The following is a 10,234-nucleotide window of genomic DNA, read 5'->3' as shown; positions in this document are numbered from 1 at the left end:
CGTGGGGACTCTTCTGTCTCTCTCTCTCTCTCTCTTTTTAATTTTTATTTTATTCGTTTGAAAGGCAGAGTTACAAATAGGTGGAGAGAGAGAGAGAGGTGTTTTCCATCCACTGGTTCACTCCCCAAATCGCCACAATGACCTGGGCTGGGCAAAGCCAAAGCCAAGAGCCAGGAGCTTCTTCCAGGTCTCCCATGTAGGTGCAGGGGCCCAAGCACTTGGGCCATCCTCAGCTGCTTTCCCAGGCACAATAGCAGGGAGATGGATCGGAAGTGGAGCAGCTGGGACTTGAACCACCGGTACCCAAATGGGATGCCAGCGCTGCAGGCCAGGGCTTTAACCTGCCGTGCCACAGCACCAGCCCCTCTGGTCTCCTGCAGTGCTGGAAAGCAGGTCCACATAGCTGAGTGACCTGTGAGGGAATAGACAGATGAGGCTGAAGAGCAGGGAGACTCTATTAAGGAGTTTAGATCACCACCTCCCTGGCTGTCATCCCACCTGCAGCCACCCAGGATACAGACACCTGAACGTCGCGACCTTTGCATGCACTGGTCTCTATGCCCGAAATGTGTTCCTTGCCTTCTCTAGTTACCAGAAAAATCCCGCTCGTCCTTCAAGGCCCAGTTCAACATCATTTATGAAACCTTCTCTCATTCCGTAGCAAGAATTAATCACTTCCTTGTCTGCCACCCCACGGCACGTGTGTCCCCATGGGGTGAATCACAGGCTGACTTGTATCTCAGCTGGCTGTTTACATGCCAATCTGCCCACCAACACACACTGAGTTTCCTGGGGGTAGAGGCTCTGAGTCACTTCTGTATCTTTCTCCTGGTGACACCTCCAGTGCCTGGCCCACAGCAGGTAAGCAATGTGACATTTACTTGACTAGTGGGTGGTGCCCAGCACTGCTCACGGCGGAACAGAAGTAAAATAGAAATAACAACCACTTATGGCATATCACGTGTTTCCCCATTCATTACTTGATTTGAGCCTTCCAACACCCCCATGATACTGCAGGCATTTTAGACCCATTTTAGAGGTAGGGGAGTTGAAGCCCGAGGGCACACAGCTAGTCAGTCGTGAGAACCAGATCCCAACCCCGTCCCTGTACTTTGGATTCAGCGCTAGGAATGGAGGGAGCATGTGGAGGTTGGAAGTCAGTGGTGTTGGCTGTCGCAGGAAAGTGGGTGCCTAGGGGAGAGATCGTTAGCTCAGAGCAGCTCCGCCAACGGAGGGCACAGGATTCCTCTCCCTGGCCCAAGCAGCTGGAGTCTGCATCACCATCCCCCAGCCATGGAAGCCAGGAACCTCTGGCCCGCCAGAGAGAAGACACCGGGGTTCGGGTCCGATGGCCCAGATGACGTAAACGGTGTTAGCCAGAGCCCGCCCCTCTGTTGCTGTGACAACCGGAGCTTGACCACTTGGGCCCTTCCAAGGTTGAGTGAAGCGCGTACTTCGTTAATTCGAGATGAGGGAAGGACATTTGGGGGGGGGGGGGAGGAGGTGTGTGTGCCATGGAATAAACACGAAAAAGAAGTAAATTCAAGAAAGACTTTAGTTCAGGGGCTCTCCCCCTCAGCAACACGTTAGAATCACGCCCGCAAGTCTACAAGCCCCGATGCCTACGCTGCATCCAGAACAATCAATCAGGCTCTCTGGGGGGTGGGACCCAGGCACTACTAGGTAGGTAAAGCCTTCCAGGTTTTCCCGCTTATAGACAAATTGCAAACGAGCCTTTTAGCTGCTTAGCGGAATTTTTGCGACCTTCCCAAGATGGCGGCCAGGTCAACCACTTCCGCCTTTACGTGCTCCGAAAGGGGGCGGGCTTTATAGCTGCGCACGCGCCTGGCGTCTCTTCGCTCACTGCTCCCTCCTCCTTTTTCCCCCGCCTCCATTTTGTTCGCGGACGCTGGGGACGGTGGGAGCATATCCATTTCCGGGTTGGCAAAAGGGGCGGCGGCGGCGGTGAGAAAGAGCTTGCCGAGGGGCGAGCGGGACAGGACGAAGCCGGAGCGGAGGGGGCAGAGGATTCGCTCCTGGAGCGGCTGCGACCAGGCTGCAAAGAGGCTAGGACGGCTGGATCCGTCGCTGAGGTGACCTGCGGACCTGAGTGGGAGGGAGCGCCGGGGGACGGGGCTTGGAGGCGGGGTTTGAGGGGAGCGGGGGGCGTTGGAGGAGGGGCCTGAGCGGGAGCGGGGTCTCGGGGGCGGGGGGCTGGGTCCGCAGAGCCCGGAGGAGAGGGGGCGTGGGGGGTGTTCAGGAGGGAGGAGTGGTCGGGGACTGGTGTGGGCGAGGGCGGACTGTGAAGAGGAGGCAGGTTTTGAGACAGGAAGTGAGGGATCCTGGAGGGCTGGGTGAGGTGAGTAGGACGGCGCCGCGGCGTGAGGGACGCGCTAACCGTGCGCAGCGGGACCGGTGGGGAGCGGGTCGGGAGCCGGACGCTGTGGGAGAGGGAGGTCGGTGTGACATTCTGAGCGCTGAACTGGGTGAACAGCCGAGCTTGGGAGCATGACTCGAGAAGCCGCTTGCACCGGAGGGGGTCGTGATCAGGAGCCCTTGGGTGAGCGGCAATCGGCCTTGAATCGAAGGTTGTGCTGAGGAGTGTTGCGATGGCATGGAGCGCCCGGAGTGGCGGGCTGATGGTGGAGTGAGGTGAGGGGACGGAGAGTGCGCGCGTGTGGCTGAGTGATCCAGAAGGAAGATTCGTACGAGAGAGCATTGGCGTGAGAAGCTGGAAGGCGCTGCTGTGGCCTGGAATGCATACTTTTAAAAGGACTTGCATAATCTGCTTTGGGCTGTCCCAGGGCTCCCCACTTTCTGGTGTGCTGTTATTTTTGCGTTACTGTTTTGGTTTCTAAATGACTGATTTTTTTTTGCCTTTTTTTTTTTTTTTCCCTCCCTGCCTTTAAAAACCAGAGGAGAACCTCAGGGGATCAGGACTGTGCTGGCCCACCTATAAATTTACTAAGTAACTTTCAGGCAAATCATTAAACTCTCCGCCTCCCCCCCCCCCCCCTTTGAAATATAGGTCTGGTCCATCCCTGCCTTTAAAAGATTGTGTTAACCAAATGAGATCTTTGAAGTGGTTGCAGAGAAGTGTTCCCCAGAACCAGATTGAGGTACCCATGTGCAGATGCGTGTTTCTCAGTTTCTTCTGCTAAGCTGTGCTGCATTATTTTGTGTGTGCCATGGAGGAGTTTCCCTTTTTTTTTTTAAAGATTTATTTTATTTTATTTGAAAGAGAGGAAGAGACAGAGCTTTCATCTGCTGGTTCACTTTCCAAGTGGCCACAGTGGCCAGAACTGGGCTGATCCAAAGCCAGGAGCCAAGAGCTGCTTCTGGGTCTTCCACATGGATGCAGGGGCCCAAGCACTTGGGTCAACTTCTCTTGCTTTCTCAGCTGGGTTGGAAGTGGAGCAACGGAGGCTCAAACTGGCACCCATATGGGATGCTGGCACTGCGGGCAATGGCTTTACCCGCCACACCCTAGTGCTGGCCCTAGGAGCCTGGAGTTTCATTCAGGTCTCTCATGTGGGTAGCAGGGGTCCAAACATTTGGGCCATCTTCACTGCTTTTTCCAGGCCAGTAGCAGGGAGCTGGATTGGAAGTGGAGTAGACAGGACATGAACTGACACTCCCAACGGGATGCTGGCATCGCAGGCAGTAGGTTTACTTGCTGTGCCACAACACTAGCCTTGAGGAGTTGGTTTTTAGTTGATGCATATTTAATTTTCTAGCTGTTATTAATGTGAACTTTCAGTAAATAACTTCATAATTGTGTTATGTTGTATAATCTACCATTAAGCTGAAGATGAGGAAGTTAGAGTTGGGGAATGAATGAGGTGAGTTGATGGAAAATTTGGTAGAAGGCAGGGTTTTTAAAATTTTTTTTAAAGATTTCTTTATTTATTGAAAGGCAGAGAGTTATATATATATATAGAGAAGGCATCTGTCTCCCAGCTCACTCCCCAAGTGGCGGCAACGGCCAGAGCTGTGCCGATCCAAAGCCAGGAGCCAGGAACTTCCTCTGGGTCTCCCATGAGGGTGCAGGGGCCCAAGGACCCGGGCCATCCTCTGGTGTCTTACCAAGGAAGGCAGGGTTTTATTTTCTGGCCACCTGAGTATTTTTTTTTTTTTTTAAAGATTTAGTTAATTGAAAGGCAGAGTTACAGAGAGGGGAAGAGAGAGAGAGAGAGAGATTGATCAGTTGATCAGTCTTCCAATCTGCTGGTTCATTTCCCAAATGGCCACAACAGCCAGGGCTGGGTCAGGCTGAAGCCAGGAGCTTCTTTCAGGTCTCCCACACGAGTTCACTTCCCCAGTTGCTGGCAACAGCCAGGGTTGGGCCAGGCCGAAGTCAGGAGTCCAGAACTCCATCTGGATCTCCCACCTAGGTGGTAGGGACCCAATTGCTGAGCCATCATGTGCTTCCCAGAGTGGGTTAGCAGGGAGCTGGATCAGAAGTAGAGCTGTTGGGACTCTTAACTGACACTTTAATAGGGGTTGCAGGTGCATCCGAAGTGTTGGCTTATCTTGCTGCACTAGTTGCCACCCCTTCCTTATGATTAACCCTTTGAAATTCTGACTCTTAACTTCTTTTGGGGCATAATACTCTTAACAGTTTGCCCATAGATGAACTTTTTTTTTTTTATCTCAGAAGAAGTATTCCTGAAAGTCTTGGCATTTCTGAAGTCTGACGTGGATTTGCTAAAGAAGGGGCAGTTTCTGATCTGCCTCACTTGATATCAAGAGTAGTGTTTACCCTTGTTGGTACTGATTAGTTACGTGATGTCAGCACAAAGGTGAAATGCAAGAGAGGGTAGAAGGTGTCGAGAACCGTGGGGTTTTTATGTGTAAGAAGGGAAGGGAGAAGAGTCTGTTCTTTAGAAGGTGGAGTTACTGAACTTTTCCTCTTGGGCTCTGTGGGAGAGTACCTTGTGCGCTTGATTGTGTCTTCCTGTTGCTTTGAATTAATTCTAGAAATCAGGACTGTTAGTCTTTATACTAACCCCAGGAAGAGCTGCAGATTACAAAGTATATGCAGTTAGTTAGTTAGGGAGTAAAAACCTGCCTAATATTCTACTGGTACTTCAATCTGTAGTGTACCTTTTTTTTTTTTTTTTTGGATAAGTTAGTGAGAGAGACAGAAAGAAAGGTCTTCTTTCCGTTGGTTCACCCCACAGATGGCCGCTGTGGCCGGCGCTGCGCCGATCCGAGGCCAGGAGCCAGGTGCTTCTTCCTAGTGAGAGAGACAGAAAGAAAGGTCTTCTTTCCGTTGGTTCACCCCACAGATGGCCGCTGTGGCCGGCGCTGCGCCGATCCGAGGCCAGGAGCCAGGTGCTTCTTCCTGGTCTCCCATGTGGGTGCAGGGCCCAAGTACTTGGGCCATCCTCCACTGCCTTCCCGGGCCACAGCAGAGAGCTGGACTGGAAGAGGAGCAACCGGGACTAGAACCCGGCACCCATATGGGATGCTGGCACTGCAGGCAGAGGATTAACTAAGTGAGCCACGGCGCCGGCCCCTTTGGTTTGTTGTTAAAAGGGTTTTGAAATAACTTATGGGGCAGGTTTTTGGTATAGCCTGCTTCTGTAACATAATGATTTTCAATTTTTCCTGTCCTGTCACATTTTTCCATTGCTCTGCTTGAGCCAGTTTTAAGTGGAAAATGGCAAATTGCACATTTTTTTCCTGTCCTTTTTAGTATGGTGGACATCTTGTCTGTGGCGCAGTTTGATATCAATAAATTGAAAGGACTCTTGACTGCCTCAGATGTGGAGGGTGACAGAAGCTGAGCTGGGTTTCCTGGGCCAGAGAATGGACTCTGTCAAAGCAAAGAATAGTTGCAGAGGCACAAATTGGGACCTTGAAGCTGTGACTAACATTTTGGCAACATGCATCCCTTTGCCAAATAACTTCTTTTCTTCTTGAGTGTGATTGTTGATCTCCTTCTCAAAGTAGGCTCTTGTTGCTACTGTTCTCACACAACTCCCAAGCAGAAGTTGGCAGAGTTCCGGTTGACTGACTGTCTCTGAGGGATATGCCCTGGATTAGAGTGGATGGGGCGTTCCATGTCAAAACGAGGTTCATTGGCAGATGCCGAGAGCTGCTCTGCAAAGAAATAGAGGCTGTACTTTACTGAATGTCCTTGTAATTCTTTATTTTTCTTCTAAATTTAAATCTGCTTCATACTCATCTGGTGATTAAAAGCAAAATCGTTGCCTTTGCCTGGCTTTGTGAGTCTAGGGCACTGAGGAAGAAACAGTATTTCCTCCTTTCTTTCCCCTACTCTTACTCCCATGCCTTTGAGCCTGAGGACCCACAGGCTAAATTTAGGGAGCAGTTTTTTCCTTTTCCCTCCCTACCCCCAAGATTTATTTGAAAGGTAGAATGACAGGAAAATGGGGAGAGAGAGAGAGAGAGAGGAGGGAGAAAGGGAGGGGGGGGGAAGGAAGGGAGGAGAGGAGAGAGAGACATATATATACCAGCTGTTGGTTCACTCTCCAGATAGCTGCAGCAGCGAGGGCTGGGCCAGTCCAAAGCCAGAAACTCCAGTTTAGTCTCCCCAGTGGGTAGCAAGTGCCCAAGTACTTGGGCCATCTTCCACTGCCTTCCCTGGGGGAAATTGGTAGGAAGTTGGATCAGAAACAGAGCAGCCAAGACTTGAACAGGTGCGCTGATAAGGTATGTTGGTGGCTTAATCTACATGCTTCACTATCAGCCCCTAAGGAGCATGTCTTTTTTTTTTTTTTTTTTTTTTTTTTTTTGTCAGGCAGAGTGGACAGTGAGAGAGAGAGAGAGAGAAAGGTCTTCCTTTGCCTCTGGTTCACCCTCCAATGGCCGCCGTGGCCGGCGCGCTGCGGCCGGTGCACCGCGCTGATCCGATGGCAGGAGCCAGGAGCCAAGTGCTTTTCCTGGTCTCCCATGGGGTGCAGGGCCCAAGCACTTGGGCCATCCTCCACTGCACTCCCTGGCCACAGCAGAGAGCTGGCCTGGAGGAGGGCAACCGGGACAGAATCCGGCGCCCCGACCGGGGCTAGAACCCGGTGTGCTGGCACTGCAAGGCGGAGGATTAGCCTAGTGAGCCGCGGCGCCGGCCTTCTTCCTTTTTTTTTTTTTTTTTTTATTGTATTTTTTTTTTTTTTTTTTTTGACAGGCAGAGTGGACAGTGAGAGAGAGAGACAGAGAGAAAGGTCTTCCTTTGCCGTTGGTTCACCCTCCAATGGCCGCCGCTGCAGCCGGCGCACCGCGCTGATCCGATGGCAGGAGCCAGGATCCAGGTGCTTTTCCTGGTCTCCCATGGGGTGCAGGGCCCAAGCACCTGGGCCATCCTCCACTGCACTCCCTGGCCATAGCAGAGAGCTGGCCTGGAAGAGGGGCAACCGGGACAGAATCCGGCGCCCTGACCGGGACTAGAACCCGGTGTGCCGGCGCCGCAAGGTGGAGGATTAGCCTAGTGAGCCACGGCGCCGGCTTTTTTTTTTTTTTTTTTAATAAAGATTTATTTAGGCTGGTGCCGCGGCTCACTAGGCTAATCCTCTGCCTTGCAGTGCCAGCACAACGGGTTCTAGCCCCGGTCGGGGCGCCGGATTCTGTCCCGGTTGCCCCTCTTCCAGGCCAGCTCTCTGCTGTGGCCAGGGAGTGCAGTGGAGGATGGCCCAGGTGCTTGGGCCCTGCACCCGCTTGGGAGATCAGGAGGAGCACCTGGCTCCTGGCTTCGGATCAGCGTGGTGCGCCCGCTGCAGCGGCCATTGGAGGGTGAACCAACGGTAAAGGAAGACCTTTCTCCCTGTCTCTCTCTCTCACTGTCCACTCTGCCTGTCAAAAAAAAAAAAAAAAAAAAAAGATTTATTTATTTATTTGAAAGAGTTACAGAGAGGAGGAGAGACAGGAAATCTTCCATCTGCTGGTTCACTCCCCAAATGGTCGCAAGGACTAGGGCTGGGCCAGGCCAAAGCCAGGAGCCAGGAGCTTTTTCCAGGTCTCCCACATGGGTGACAGTGGCCCAGGGACTTGGGCCATCTGCTGCTGTTTTGCCAGGACTCACACCAGCCCCATATGGGATGCTGGTGCTGTAGGTGGTGGATTAACCTGCTGTGCCCACAGTGCCTGCCCCTATGGAGTATTTCTTGATACTGTCTTTGGATAGGCATTTTAAAATGCTGAAAAGAAGTTTTTTGGGAAAAATGAAATTAGAAGAAAAGGTGATAGGCTTGCTAATGTCTCTGGCAGTCTTAAGTCTCTTCAGCTTTTGGCTTAGCAAACAGAAAGAGCCTGTGAAGGCATATGAGTTACTGAGAATGGGAGACAGGAATTGGCTCTTAGCTTGCCTCTTAGGCTTGGCAAAATCAGTTTACAATGGCTGTCTGACAGTACATTCCACTTAGTAAATACCCTTTTGTTTTACAGGGGGTAAAAACTGAAGATAACCTTGTCTCTGATAGGTCTTGAAATGGATTATGAAGATCATTATGACAGTGGCCTTTGTTGGAGATCACCCCAAAATGAAACCTCTTGCTAGTGGCCCTGGATTCATCTTCTCCTACCACTAATAATTTATAGCATTTGGTTCCCGATATGTGGATTTGAGAACCTAGCAGTTTCAGGTTCAGAGGGTTTGACTCTCATTCAGCACTTTGTTTTTGGAAACAAATGTAATTGTTGTCTTTAATTTGGTCTCAGGATTTTCTTTTCTGAAGAATGGAAAGTCTGGTAAATCTGTATATGTAGGGGCCAGCGCTGTGGCTCAGTGGGTTAATGCCCTGGCCTGAAGCGCTGGCATTCCATATGGGCGCTGGTTTTAGTCCCAGCTGCTCCTCTTCCAGTCCAGCTCTTGGATAGCAGTAAAAGATGGCCCAAGCCCTTGGGCCCCTGCACCTGCGTGGAAGACCCAGAGGAAGCTCCTGGTTCCTGGCTTCGGATCGGTGCAGCTGCAGCCGTTGCAGCCATCTGGGGAGTGAACCAGCGGATGGAAGACCCCTCTCTCTGCCTCTACCTCTCTCTGTAATTCTTTCAAATAAATAAAATAAAACTAAAAAAAAATTGTATATGTAAGGATTTCCTACCTCTTACAATCAGTTTTCAAAAGAACACTAAACTTGGGGCCATCACCTGTGACATTAGCATCTCATATGGGCGCTGGTTCGTGTCCCCTGTGCTCCACTTCTGATCCAGCTCCCTGCTAATGTGCTTGGGAAAGCAGCAAAAGATGGCCCAAGTCTTTTGGTTCCTGATGAAGCTCTTGGCTCCTGGCTTTAGCCTGGCCCAGCCCTGGCCTTTGTGGCCATTTGGGAAGTGAACCAGTAGATAGAAGATCTCTCTTTCCCCTCTCTCTGTAACTCTGAGTTTCAAATAAAATAAATAAATCCTAAAAATAACAAAAACAAAAAAGTAACTGTTTTAGACATTTATTTATTTAAAAGTTAAGAGTTACAGAGAAAGGGAGAGACAGAGGTCTTTCCATCTGCTGGTTCAGTTTTCTGGCTGCAATGACTAGGGTGGAGCAAGGCCAAAGCCAGGAACCAGAGGCCATCCTCTGCTGCTTTCCCAGGCCATTAGCAGGGAGCTGGATGGGAAGTGGAGCAGCCTGGACATGAACTGGTGCCCATATGGGATGCTGGCATTGCAGGTGGTAGCTTAACCCGTACACAACAGCACTGACTCCAAAATGTAAGTTTATTTATTTATTTATTGATTTTTTGACAGGCAGAGTTGAGAGAGAAAGGTCTTCCTTCCGTTGGTTCACCCCCCAAATGGCTGTCACGGCCGGTGCGCTGCGCCGATCCGAAGCCAGGAGCCAGGTGCTTCCTCCTGGTCTCCCATGCGGGTGCAGGGCCCAAGCACTTGGGCCATCCTCCACTGCCCTCCCGGGCCACAGCAGAGATCTGGACTGGAAGAGGAGCAACTGGGACAGAACCGGCGCCCCAACCGGGACTAGAACCCGGGGTGCCGGCACCACAGGTGGAGGATTAGCCTAGTGAGCCACGGCGCCGGCTAGAATGTAAGTTTCTTAAACTTCATAGTTAAAAAAAAAAAAAAAAAAACTTTGTAGTTTCCAATTAAGTTCCGCTTGGATTTTGAGGCCCTTGAGTGAAAACCGTTTGATTTTAGTCAATTATTATATTTTCAGTACAAATTCACTGACCTACTTTGTATGCTTAAGGAAACACTGAATCCAATAATCCTTTTTTTTTAATCCTGTCTGACTGTGAAAATGTTCTTCATTTATCTTTAGATA

The 10,234-nt window shown here is 50.8% G+C and overlaps 1 protein-coding gene across 4 annotated transcripts in view; it reads left to right on the top strand.

The window, feature by feature from the left end:
- Nucleotides 1-1,876: 1,876 nt before the first annotated feature.
- Nucleotides 1,877-10,234, top strand: part of WIPF2 (WAS/WASL interacting protein family member 2) — a 56,877-nt gene continuing 48,519 nt past the window's right edge. The window contains exon 1 of one of the 4 annotated variants that reach the window (XM_008271434.4): nucleotides 1,877-2,093. The gene's annotated coding sequence lies outside the window, so the exon portion shown is untranslated. The other 3 variants (XM_070060739.1, XM_070060740.1, XM_070060738.1) reach the window with 3 other exon arrangements.

The sequence above is a fragment of the Oryctolagus cuniculus genome, chromosome 17 (assembly GCF_964237555.1).
Source record: "Oryctolagus cuniculus chromosome 17, mOryCun1.1, whole genome shotgun sequence".
NCBI classification, from domain to species: domain Eukaryota; kingdom Metazoa; phylum Chordata; class Mammalia; order Lagomorpha; family Leporidae; genus Oryctolagus; species Oryctolagus cuniculus.
Note: the sequence above shows the minus strand (reverse complement) of the source record. Positions and strands in the feature narration are given on the sequence as shown.